A 13,744-nucleotide genomic window follows, 5' to 3' on the forward strand; every position below is an offset into this window, starting at 1 on the left:
GTGGACTGCAGTCCATCCAAGCCCCGCCCCGCGGCCCCACCCACCCGCGCTTAGACACGCCCCTCCTGCCCAGAGGACCATGGGAGCTGCTTGCCTGGAATCCCTGTGGAAAGCACAGTTGGAGGCCAACGGACAGGGGCTCTTGGTAGACCTACTAAAGGAGCATTTGGAGTTTGCTCGTACATTGACTTTAACTTAAAATATGTACTTTATTTATAATTTAAACGTTTATTTATATATAGTTTACTTATAACTAATAATTTGTTCATTCATTTTGGGGAGTGGGTCCTGAACTGGGGTGGGGAAAGGTCTGGGTTTTCTTGCTCACGGTTAGTGCTATACCATTTGAGCCACACTACTTATGGCTTTCTGGTGGTTTATTGAAGTCTTATGGACTTTCTTGACTGGGTTGGCTTCAAACCATTATCCCGAAGTCTCAGTCTGCAGAGGAGCTAGGGTTACAGATATGAGCCACTAACAAATGATAGATAATAAAGGTAAGCTTACAAGGTAGATCCAAGGAATAATTACAATAGCATATTGAATTAGCCTTTTTCTTTATAGGTCAAAAGTTACCTTGTAAATTAACCATTTTTTATCATCAAATTCTATAAATGCCACAGAATGGGGTTCCTTAATGAGTTTCAATAGGGCTTACAGGAGGAAGGAAATGATAATGAAGCTCACTCAGAGACAATGTACTAGATCCAGGAAAACAAAGTTTGTGTATAGAAATGGCTATGGGAAAATGAAGAACAACATTTTTTTCCTAGAAATGTAATAAATTATTCCCTTAGGTGTCACGCTTAATGTTGAGAAAGCTATTTGGAAAGAGTCTGATCACTGGACCAAAATACAATCTTAATTCTACATGCTCACAAGGCCATTCCTTTCTGATCTTGTCAGGGAAAATAAGACAGTATAAAACTCCTTACCAGCAGGAAAGGGAAAACCATCTAAGGAAATATTGTCCATTCTGAGAGTTATAGATACAGTGAAAATTTGATAAAGAATTAAGCTAACCTCAAAGAATGTTAGTGTGGGCATCTAGGAGGAAAAGGAATCCTTAATGAAGGTTACAAATGGTAGACTAAGTCTTTAATGAGGAAAAGACTTGCCAAAGTAATCGAAGAAATACTTTGGGAAAATACCTATTGTTGAGGTGAAAGAAATTGGAACAAGGTGTTTATAGGTTATTCATGTGAAGTACACAATAACGTGCACTTTAAATTTGCTCATTTTGGTGTTTTTTTTTTTTGCCAGTCCAGGGTGTGGACTCAGGGCCTGAGCACTGTTATGTGGTAACTAGGAATTGAACCTGGGTCTTCATGCATGCTAGGCAAGCACTCTACCACCAGACCAAACTCCCGGCCCCTCATTTTGGTATTTTTTTAATGGCAGTCCTGGTGCTTGAACTCAGAGCCTGGGCATTGTCTTGAACTTTCTCAATGCTAATGTTCTACCACTTGCGCCACAGCACCACTTCTAGCTTTTTCTATGTACATGGTACCAAGGAATTGAACCCAGAGCTTCTTGCATGCTAGGCAAGCACTCTACCATGAGGCTATACTCCCAGCCCTCATTTTGGTATTTTGTGCCTCTCTCTCTCTGTCTCTCTGTCTCTCTCTCTTTGTCTCTCTGTCTCTGTCTCTGTCTTTTGCCAGTCCTGGGGCTAGAACTCACAGCTTGGGCATTGTTCTTGGGCTTTCTCAAGGCTAGCACTATATCACCTGAGCCACATCACCATTTCCAGCTTTTTTTCGGTGTATGGGATACTGAGGAATTGAACCTAGGGCTTCATACATGCTATGTGAGCACTAGACCATTAGAATACTACTGCTCCCAATTCCAGCCCTACTGTTTCTTTTTATTCTGCTAGCTTACTTGTGTCAAATTAATAACCAAAATGTTTCTGTGTGTTCATCTTACATGATACTCAGTATATATTTAAATGATGAAGATCTAGGTCACTGAAGTAATACCTGAAGGAAAAATAAAAGTATTCCAATAAGAATTACATTGAACACCTGAGGAAATATACTTTTGTTATTTCTTATTTAAGGATCAGTGTTTCTTTTGCTGTAAATACCATGATTTATCTGACTTTACAGGATGTGATTCAGTATATTGCATCAGAAGAGCAAGACAGTTGTGAGGAAACATATCCAGCCTTTGGTATGTTCATTATTTATATTCTATCTTCTCGTATAAGTGGGTTTTGTATTTTCAATAATATAGCCAAAGGAATTTACTTCCCAGACTACCCTGAACAATTAATAGGTCAAATCAGCAACTGCTATAATTATTTTTGCAAGTATGAGTACTTACTAAAACACTTAAGAAATATCAGCATCATATTAAGTATGATCTTTAGAGTTATGCTCAAAATGTGTGATTGATTTGTGCTTCTGATAATAAATATGCCTCATGTGATAAAACTTTAAATCCAAATCAAAGACTGACTAATTAGTCAGAATTAAGAATCCTATTTTGTCATTAACCCTTAGCTTCTTATCAAAGGGAAATAATTCTTAATGGCTCCCAATTCATAATTTCATATTAAAATCATTAATGCCAAAGACTGGAGCAGAAATATATCATGTGGTATGCGTGCCTTCCATGTGTGGCTTGAGGGAGAGAAGAGTCTGACATGTGTCTGAAGGAGATGATTGGAAGGGTGCTGAATATTACAAAAAACCCAGAATATTTCATTTTAATGAATTGGATCAGAAAATACAACCACATTTTTATAGACTGATATAAATATAGCTTAGCATAGATTCACACTGGAATTCTGCTGTGAGTATACACAGATGAAAGACCCTGTATAGACTATAACCAAGTGGAAGAAAACCATTAATCCATATATCCAATAGAAACTTAGAAATCATGGCTTCATGCCATGTTAAAATTGTGTTGTGTATTCAAAACTGAATCAGTTTCCCTTTCTGAATAGTTACCTATGGAGACACCATCAGGAAACAAACCATGCATGTTTGCATTGTATTGACATGACAGAGAAGGAATCTGTCAGCAAAGAATTTTTAGCTCTAGAACCCCTTCCAGTGAAGATGTTGAGAAGGATTTACATTTCCTTTGTACCTGAGATGGAAGCCAGAAGGAAGAAAATTCCCTACTCAGACAACAGGTTCCCTATATGACATTGATCCTCCATGGAAAGAAAGCTGACAGATGAGTGAATCTCTAGGAGGATCATCATCCAGGGAGATGAGCAGAGCATGCCTAGGTTCATCATTTTATCCTGACAGTCAGGGGCTGAGCAGGTGTCAGCTAGAAAGATACCATTATCCTGGCATCTACATTGTTATAATGAACAGAAAGGAATGACAGCGGGAGGACAAGGAGATTTCTCACATTTAAAAAGCAGCTCTTCTTGGGCTAGGAGTTTGGCCTAGTGGTAGAGTGCTTGCCTAGCATGCATGAAGACCAGGATTTGATTCCTTGGTGCCACATACACCGAAGTGGTGTTTTGCCTCAAGTGGTAGAGAACTAACCTTGAGGAAAAAGCCTAAAGACAGTGCTCAGGCCCTGAGTTCATGCCCCAGGACTAGCAAAAAAAAAAAAAAGAAGTAACTCTTCTTACCATATACAGCTTATACTTTTGTTAATCAAGAGTCTGGGAATTGGTAGGTCCAAGTTCAAAGCCAACCCATCACAAAAGTCTGGGAGACTCCCTATCCACAATAAGTAGTAAAAAAAGGAGGCAGACAGTGTACCTCATGAGGTAAAGGCCAAGTGTGGTATAGAAAGGCGAGAAAGGGTAAGAGAGGCCCTCAGTTTAAAGGCTGAAACCAGCTAAATCTGAAATCCAAAGGAAGAAAGATAAAGGGATTAAGCAAGCAACTGTCCTTTTGCCTTTTTTTAAAGCTTATTATACTTTTTTTATTCACAGAGGAAAGCTGTAAATGGTATTTTCTTCTGTTTTGGGCTGTTGGGCTTGGATTCTGGGCTTGGGTGCTGTCCCTTAGCATTTCAGTTTAAGGCTACTGCCCTACCCCTTGGCCACAGTGCCATTTCCCATTTCCTAGTGGTTAATTGGAGAGAAGAGTCTCACAGTCTTCAGGGTCTTTAGTGCCTGATCTGGCTTTGAATAGAGATTCTCAGATCTCAGACTCCTGAATAGCTAAGATTACAGGCAAGAGACACTGTGCTTGGCTGTAGTTCCTTCCTTCCTTCCTTCCTTATTCCTTTCTTTCATTCATTCTTTCTTTCTCTTTTCTTCCTTTTTGTTTTTTGCCAGGCTTACGACTTGAACTCAGGGCCTGAATACTGTCCTTATGTTCTCAAGGACAGTGTTCTAGCCCTTGACCCACAGCACCACTTCCACCTTTTTCTACGTATGTGATACCGAGGAATCAAACATGACACGTGATATGGGATACGCAAGCACTCTTACCAATAGGTCAAACTCCTGGCTCAAACATAGTATTTAAAGCTAATGTACAATCTAAAATATATCAACAACTCAAAAAATTGAATCACTCCAAAACTAATCTCCAAAGTAACAACCATCCCATTAAAAAATGGGCCAAAGTCTTAAAGAGAGTCTTCTCTGAAGAAGAAACAAAAATGGCCTATAGACACATGAAGAAATACTCAACATCTCTTGTCATAAAAGAAATGCAAATCAAAACAACTCTAAGATTCCACCTCACTCCAATTAGAATGGCCAGGATCAGGAAAACGAATAATAACAGATGCTGGAGGGGATGTGGCCAGGAGGGATCACTACTACACTGTTGGTGGGAGTGCAAACTCGTTCAACCACTATGGAAAGCAGTGTGGCAGTGCCTCAAAAGGCTAAACATAGAACTCCCCTATGACCCAGCAATTCCACTACTTGGCATTTACCCAACCATCCAGAAACAAGGGCATACTAAATCCACTAGCACAACAATGTTCATTGCAGCACTATTCACCATAGCAAAGATATGGAACCAACCTAGATGTCCCTCAGTTGATGAGTGGATCAACAAGTTGTGGTATTGTACACAATGGAATTCTATGCTGCTGTCAGAAAGAATGACATCACCCCATTTGAGAGGAAATGTAAAGACTTAGAAAAAATCATATTAAGTGAAGTAAGCCAGACTCAAAGGAACTTAGGCTCAATGGTTTCCCTCATTCATCATAATCAGTAGAAACCTCGGGCTCTACTAGCAGAGATCTGCAATAGAGCAAAATCTTGATATGTAAGGCCATATAGTATGAAGCTAATTGAAAGGACCTCCAGGATATTGAAACAAAAGCGATATAACGAATGATTGTTGTCCTTAATGTACTATGTTGTCTCTCATCTCCTTTGCTGTCCCTTGGGTACCTCATATTGTTACAGAATCTCACTTTGTTATCTGATATATTGAATTTATTTGTATTTGGTTATTTGAAATTTGATAGGGAAGGGGGGAAAACCAAGACGGGTGTGGGGTGTGGGGGGGAGGGTAATGGGTATCAAGACATGTGAAAGGGTATCAATGTATGTGAATTAATGCACCTTCTATCTGGCAAATATCATGTAACCGTTTTATTAATTACAATAAAAAAATTAAAAAAAGAAAAAAATAAAGCTAATGTACAGAAGAAAATTTCCATTGAACTCTCTCACATGATTTACTGCTTTCTTGCCAGAGAAAGCTTTTCCTTAATAAATAGATTAATACCCTCTTGGGTCCTTTTGTATCTAGGAAAATACTTGTTTTTCTTCTTGTTGGTGTTGCTTGTTGGTGATGATCCTATGGCTTTAACTCAGAGCTGGGCACCTACATGTTTTTGCTCCTGGTTAGCACTTTCCCATTTGAGCCACAGCTCCACTTCTAGTTTTTTTGGAGGTTTGTTGGAGATAAGTCCCATAGACTTTGATTCCTAAGCTGATTTCAAGCAGGGATTCTGAGACCTCGGCCTCCTGAGTAGTTAAGATTACAGTTGTGAGCCACTAGAGCCCAGCTGATGATACTTTTTCTTTTGCTTAATTCAGTATTAGGATCCCTCTGATTATATCAATATCATCTTTTGAGACATAAGCAATTTTTCTTCTAGAAAGTGTTTTCATATTTTATTTCTAGCCCAGTGAAGATATTAGTACTTAAAATATGTATTTGATACTCAACTATAGTAGTTTAAGTTAAATAAAGAATAAACACAAATATAAAAGCTCTGATTTTCTCTGTATGATGACTTCAGTGTGCAAGATGGAGTTTTAATATCTGTGAAAACTACTTTTATTTCCTCTGGCATCTGTTAAACCACATCTTGTAATTTTTGGGGGGTGGGTCATGGGTCTTGAACTGGGCCTGGGCACTGTCCCTGAGCTCTTCAGCTCAAGTTTACCACCCTACCCTAGGTGTTGTCCTTGAGTTCTTCAGCTTCCCTACTCTTGAGCCAAGCCCCACTTCCCGCTTTCTAGAGATTAATTGAAGATAAAGGGTCTCAAGTCCTTTTGTTCTGGGGCTGGCTTTGAACCTTGTTCCTCACATTTCAGCCTCCTGAGTAGCTAGGAGCTGATACAAACACCTGAGAGTCTTTTATTGCAAGCTTGAGCCTGGGCTCCTAATCATCAGCCACACAGCAGGTTAGAATTGAGAGCCCCGACCCTTCAGTTAGCAGGGTTTTTTTTTTAGTAATTTGACCATAAGGCACAAGCTGGCCATATGCAAGAGGCCAATAAAATTGTAACATTTTCACCTGGTTTCTTGCCTTTGTTCTTCTGTCAGGAATTTACAGCCCACAGCTTACTCAGGAAATTAGGGGGAAATCTAGAGAGGGGTCTCTTCAGCCTACTAGATTCCTTCTTTTTTTTTTTTTGCCAGTCTTGGTCTTTGAGCTCAGGGCTTGAGCACTGTCCTTGGACTTTCTCAAGGCTAGAGCTCTATCACTTGAGCTTCAGCACCACTTCTGGCTTTTTTGTATATATGTATGTGGTAACGAGGAATTGAACCCGGGTCTTCGTGCATGCTAGGCAAGCACTCTACCACTAGGCCAAACTCCCAGCCCTAGATTCCTTCTTAGAGAGGATACTTTCTGGCACTAATTTGATCACTGTGTGTGTGTGTATAGTAAGGCTTGAAATCCAATCCTCAAAAACTTGCTTGGTTGTTTACTTATGGCTGGCTCTGTACCACTTGATCCTCTACTTTCTAGTTTTTTGATGACTAACTGAAGGTAAAGTTCTTCTATATTTACCTACGCCTGGTAGCTATGAACCAAGATCCTCTGAGCCTCTTGAGTAAATAGGATTATAAGAGATGAACTACTGGCATGCATATCTATTGGCATGGGGTTTCTTTCTTTTATTCACTTGTAAGAAATGTCAGAGGAAAACAAATGACTTGTAATTAGGACTACTCAGATAAAACACTGATGTTTAACACATGGGCTAACATTCGCTATGCTCATCAACCTTCCGTATGATTTCAAACTTTTATCTCTGTAATGTGTAATTAGATTTCTTGAGCCCTATTTTTGGCAATAATTAGATCACTTACAAGAAAGTTGGTTCTTCCTCTCTTGGTTTTATAAATTTTTGGATATTTCAGGGCAGGATTTATGGAGTGTTAATTTTGCCCTGCTGTAGCAAGGCATCTCTGATGTCCTCTGTTCTGTAAAGACATCACTTCCTGGCAGTGTGTGAACAATAGGTAGTTTCCTGTCATCTCTTCATGTGTTTTATTCCTCAATGTCAGGCTCCTTTCTGAACACACGTGATCCACTGCTCCGTTACATATGCAAGGGGGTCCTGTGTAGCTCTCCTGGATTTCCCTCATACCAGTCTGAACTCTCCAGTGCGCTGTCACGTGACACTCATCCTCCTCGCTTCCATCAGCCTGTTTTACTCACCATTGCATCTTGGGAACCTGGAGTGTGCACCACCTAGCTCCCTTCTTTCTTTGCCTTGGTCTGTGCATTCACTGACTCCATTCTCTCAAATAGGTTGTCTTCAAAGTGCTTTAATGTGGTTTGCTTGAATATTTTTGGATTGGCTTCATACAGAAACAGAGCTCAGTGCAGCTTACTCCACCTTAGGTAGAAACAGACTGCCATGAAGCATCAGTAAATATTGTAGACTGGATAAATGCCAGTTCATAGTCTCTCTTCTTGCTTCCTTTTTAGTGTTTAGCTATCAATGTAGCTATTTTCTTCTGGAAAGTACTCCTGTGCCTAAAGAAGGTCAATTCCTAGGAGAAAATGCATTTTATTCCAGCATCTAGTGAATCAATAGTGGCCATTTTTCTGCCTTTCCATTGCCCTAGTCTCTAAGCTAACCCAGAACAAGGATGTAACTCATCTACCTGCAGATCTTCATGTAGTTGTTTCATGAAGTAGAACCTCTTTATGCACTTGGACAGAGAGTGGATGAGAAAATATGTGTTCCTTTATAATAAAAAAATAACCCAACCTGACATAGCTTTTTCCCTTGTTTTCTTTCAGGTTGGTTATTTCAGCCAGAATGCACTTCATTCATATGTAAAATACATATGAGAATATGCTTGGGAAATATGTGGAGATGCCAAGACAAGGAGCAAAAAAAAAGCAAAGAATGTGTTATCACAGTTACAGTGTGAAGAACAGGAAGGAGAATTTTGTCATTTTGAGGTAAATGCCTATCTATATGTAGTGTTTGACAGTTTGGGACAAGTTAGTTTACCACTGATACATGTAATGATTAAAGGCATATTTCTTAAATCACAATTTTAATGACTTCCTAAAAGGAGAATATACTGAGATCTCATTGTAAAGCAAAACATTTTGAATATGTTATTTGTTGATGCTGCCAGAAAAAATATTCTGTATATAAATAATTTTATATGTTCCTATTTAATTACTTTCAACAAATATTTTTATGTAAAGGATTATAAAATTAAAACATGAGTTGATCAATATCTCAAAAATACTCATAGAAAGAATCTTCATTCACAGCTCCTCAGCACTCAGCCATGTTATGACATATTTCCAATATTACTAACACTATGGATGCAAAGGCATTTTTCATTTATTCTTTTGTTCTGGTTCTCAGAAATGCAAGTTCCTTAGGAGTTCTTTATTGACTAATGAAATGCTGGTATTTCTCCTTGGCAAACCTCACAGGACTGTGGACAGCATGAAGGAGGCCATTGAAGGAATTTCCTTGGTGATTGCACACACTCAGTCTCTTGCCCATACTCCTGTCACAAGGCCTAGCAGCGAGGGCTATTCTACAGAAAAACTTCCACATGTTGCAGAATTGAAGGGAAGTTTCTCTCCTGGAGAAAACCATGTGACTTCTTCCTCAAATGCATACACTTCAGTTGAGAGCCTGGACCAGTACCTGAGCAGGGTCAGTTGCGTCAATGTTTTCCACTGGCTTGCGGTATTTGAATGATTATTCTTCAGTTTTTGACATCCTGACTTGTTTGACTGCCTTGTATGTATTCAGTTAAGATTGCTACCATTCAGTGTTCATAAAAGAATTGGAGATCTTGACATTTTTTAAAACCTCTAGGTCTCATTCTGAATTGCTACAGGTTTTTTTTTTTTTTTTGGTCATGGGACTGGGTGTTGTCCCTGAGCCCTTTCAGCTCAAAGCTAAAGCTCTTGCCCTACCCTGGAGCCCCAGTGCCACTTCCGATTTTGTAGTCGTTAATTTGAGATAAGAGTCTCATTGACTTTAGAACCTGAGCTGGATTTGAACCGTGATCCTCAGATCTCAACTTCCTGAGTAGCTAAGATTACAGGCAGGAGCCATGGTGCCTGGCCAGCTGTTTTTGTTTGTTTGTTATTGTTATGTCTTTTTTGTTCACAGTGGGGCTTCCAGTATCCTCCATACTTGTGTTCTCCATTCGTGGGATAATTTCAACAGTTGTTCTGACTTTATTAATGTTTATCAGATAGTATACTGAAGAGCATTTTATACATGTCCCATACCTTCTCTTGTCATGTCCTCACTCCCCACTGCTGCCCTTACCGCAAAAGGTCCTCTTGTACATTCCTATTATTCATCTTTAAAGTCTAGATTTACAAAATGGAGAGAAGATGTGACATTTGGCTCTCAGTGTGATGTATTTGGCTTAGCATGATGAGTTCTCCTATCCATTGTCCTCATAATGATTTCACTCCATTTTTAGAGCAGACTCATTCCTCATTTTGTCCACATATAGCAGTTTTGTATATACTCATTGATGAGTAGGCAATAGTTTTGATTCCTGTGTTTCAACATTTTTGCTGTTGTTGTTGTTGTGAGACCAGAACTCTGGGCCTGGGCTCTTTCCCTGAGCTCTTCAGCTCAAGGCTAGGGCTCTAACACTTTGAGCTTCAATGCCACTTCCGTTTTTCTGGTGATCAATTGGAGAGTACTGTGCCATGTACTTCCTGCCTATGCTACTTTGAACTGTGATCCTCAGATCTCGTCTCCTGACTAGTGAAGATTGCAGGCGAGAGCCACTGGTGTCCAGCTTCAACTCTTTTGAATAGTGCTAAAATAGGCACAAAGGTACGATGAGAAAAGTTATGTTTTGTGTAACTTGACTCCATAAGGATATGGGAATTAGCATATTTTAAGTTTCTGTGGAAGCGGCATCTGAACTGGTTTGGAAATGAACACTGATGTCTAGACACATCACTGGCCATGCTCACCACCTGCGTGATTTCACCTCGCAAAACCTGATTGTCCTGCACCATCTCTAGCTTACCCTCCATGCTGGAGCTCATATGCTTACAATTAAATGTCAGCAAATAATTTTATGGACCTGTAAACTTTAAAAATGAACTCTGTTTCATGAATAAAATTCTGTCAATAAAATTTTGTTCAAACACAAAATATTTTTCTATGTGGTTTTGTTATTGTAATATATAGTGGGTTTACAGTTATATTTGCCAGATAGTAGGCGCATTACTTCTCACACACTGATACTCCTCATGTTTTTGTCCTCATTCCCCTTCCCCACCCGATCATCTTGTTTTATCCCCTTCCATTTCTTATTTCAAATAAACAAATAAATGTATGTACATTATGCCTGGCAACAAAGTCAGATATTGTAATGATATGAGATTAACCAAAGGGCAACAAAAGAGAAGAGAAATAACATAGTACATTAAGAACAATAATCACACAAGATAAAGCTCTTGTTTCCATATTCTGGAGCTCCTTTCATTTAGCCTCATCCTATATGGCCTTATGTATCTAGGTTTTGTGCGATTGTAATCCTCTACCAGGAGAATCCTAGGTGCAAACACAAAATCTCTAAATTGTAATTTTCTTGACCACACTTTCACATTAATTTTTTTAAATAACATTTATTGCTGTAAGTCTTTTGGGTGTGATGGTAGATTTCACTTAAGTTCTAAGCAAATAATTGGATTTTACTATGCTACAGGTCAAACTTCCTGTGCCACACTTGTGAGCTCTATACCTTTGTCTTTAAATTCTCACTGTCTTGCCATCACTAGAATGCCTGCTGGATAAGTGAATATTAATAACTTCTATGTTAGGTATTGTGGGAAACCAATATGAGTCTGGGGTCTAACAGAGTTATACTCGAAAGGCCTATATTGAGGACAAAGGGTGAAGAGTACAATCTGCCTGCCTTTATGCAAGGGTGGAGTAACCTTTTTGCCTAAATTCTCACAGGTCATGACAATGTGCTTTGAAAGTATTCCCAGACTTGTTTGGTTACCCTACCCTCCAGGAGATAGATTTGCTGAGAATAACTTGATAGTTGAGACTGGATGATTCTTTATACAAACAATAAGTCTTCTGAGAATTCTTGTTAATATTCAAGTATTGAACTGCAGAGGAAGATGGGTCACAAGACCACCTGAGGGAGACATGTCTGGAGGCAGCAGCTGCTGCTCCACCTTGAAACCGGCCACTCCCACCATTGGCTGTGTGTCCCAGGTGGGCTGTTCAGCACCCAGGGAGGAACCAAGATCATCTAGGGCTGCAAATTCCCGATGCAGTGAGGGAAATCACCTGTGCCCAAAATTCACCTCAGGGAGCTGCCAGCCATTCCTGGGGTCACTGAAAGGCAGGACCGATAAGTAGGCGTGGGCTTCTGCTGGGGCCTTGGGGAGGGTCCACCCGAAGACAGGACCTGGACTGGTCGTGGACTTGCTCTGGGGGCGGGTCTACCTGAAGACAGGACCTGGACTGGACATGGACTTGCTCTGGGGCGGGTCTACCTGAAGACAGGACCTGGACTGGACGTGGACTTGCTCTGGGGCGGATCTACCTGAAGAGAGGACCTGGACTGGATGTGGACTTGCTCTGGGGCGGGTCTTCCTGAAGACAGGACCTGGACTGGACATGGACTTGCTCTGGGGCGGGTCTACCTGAAGACAGGACCTGGACTGGACGTGGACTTGCTCTGGGGCGGGTCTACCTGAAGACAGGACCTGGACTGGACGTGGACTTGGGCAGGGGGCGGGTCTTCCTGAAGACAGGACCTGGACTGGACGTGGACTTGGGCAGGGGCGGGTCTACCTGAAGACAGGACCTGGACTGGACGTGGACTTGCTCTGGGGCGGGTCTACCTGAAGAGAGGACCTGGACTGGACGTGGACTTGCTCTGGGGCGGGTCTACCTGAAGACAGGACCTGGACTGGACATGGACTTGGGCAGGGGCGGAGCCTCAACCAGGATGTCACCGATGCAGCCTCAGCTGGATGCTGGGACACTGGGAACATTTACTTCCGGCTCTTGACAGCCATTTCCTCCAGCTGTACCTAGGGGACTAAGTTCTGTCCCCATGGCCTTCCTGGGGAAGGAGTGGCAGGACTCCTTTTCACCCTCGGGTTTCCCGGCAGCCCGGGTCACCTGTCCTGCCGGCAGTTTTGAAGCGGCCTGGAGCCCAGGAGCACCCGGCAGCGGCCTGCGTGGGGGGCCCGGCCCGCCGGTCCACTTGGGCTGTCAGAGCCCAGGCTGCACAAGAGGTGACCGCTGCTCCTGGAACCTCCATCCTACAGGGGCTGCCTGGCTGGCCGAGTGGTGGGGCCAAAGGCCCAGACTTGCTGTTCTCCAGGCCTAGGAGTTGGTGCCTGCCTGACCCAGTGGGCCGCCTGCAGTGAGAGAAGAGGCATCTAGGCAGTGCCAGACTGGGGGATTTGCCTGGTGGACCTGCCGAAGTTATTCCATGGCCTGGCCTAAATTGCTGCAGCCCCAAGAGACCCAGGGTTCTGGAAACATGGGGAAGGGGCAGGAAGGACTGTGAGTGAAGGGATGGAGGCCAGCCCCTCTTCTTCCCCAGATGAAGAGCAAGTATGCCAGATTGTCGCCCTGTAGCACCTGTATTCAGACTGTGGTCTGCCTGGACTGGCTTCCAGAAGATTTGACCCTGGCCATGCAGCTGCTAATACTGAGTCCTGAATTAAGCAAGAAGAAGAGGTGATGGAGGCCAGGTTCAACGACGAGGGAACGCATGAGGGACAGGAACAGGATTTCTGGAGGCCATCGTAGTTGTCCAGGAGTGGTCTGTGTGTTGAAGCAGAGCATTCAGTCTTCACAACATCAGGTATTAGTAAATTGTGCATTCATGGAGAGCCTAGCATGCATCACTTACACCATCAGATGGGAACTAGTTACCACCCTTAGAAGCGTCACTGAATGTAGATTTTTCTACATGTTCACTGCAAGCTAATTCATTTACCCTGCATTTCACTTTTTTTTTAACATTGATTTTTACATCCTATTTCAAATGTCATGTTTAACAAAGGGAATGTCAATATACAGTCACTGGCACATAGATTTTAGAACATA

The 13,744-nt window shown here is 41.7% G+C and overlaps 1 long non-coding RNA gene across 1 annotated transcript; it reads left to right on the plus strand.

The window, feature by feature from the left end:
- The first annotated feature begins 213 nt into the window (after positions 1-213).
- Positions 214-10,738, plus strand: LOC150039394 (uncharacterized). The gene is made up of 4 exons (XR_016534425.1): positions 214-497; positions 2,112-2,175; positions 8,446-8,610; positions 9,103-10,738. It is a non-coding gene; the product is annotated as an uncharacterized LOC150039394 (long non-coding RNA).
- The last annotated feature ends 3,006 nt before the right edge of the window (positions 10,739-13,744 follow it).

This window comes from Megascapheus bottae, unplaced genomic scaffold (genome assembly GCF_031878675.1).
Source record: "Megascapheus bottae isolate mThoBot1 unplaced genomic scaffold, mThoBot2.hap1 HAP1_SCAFFOLD_40, whole genome shotgun sequence".
Taxonomy (NCBI): Eukaryota; Metazoa; Chordata; class Mammalia; order Rodentia; family Geomyidae; genus Megascapheus; species Megascapheus bottae.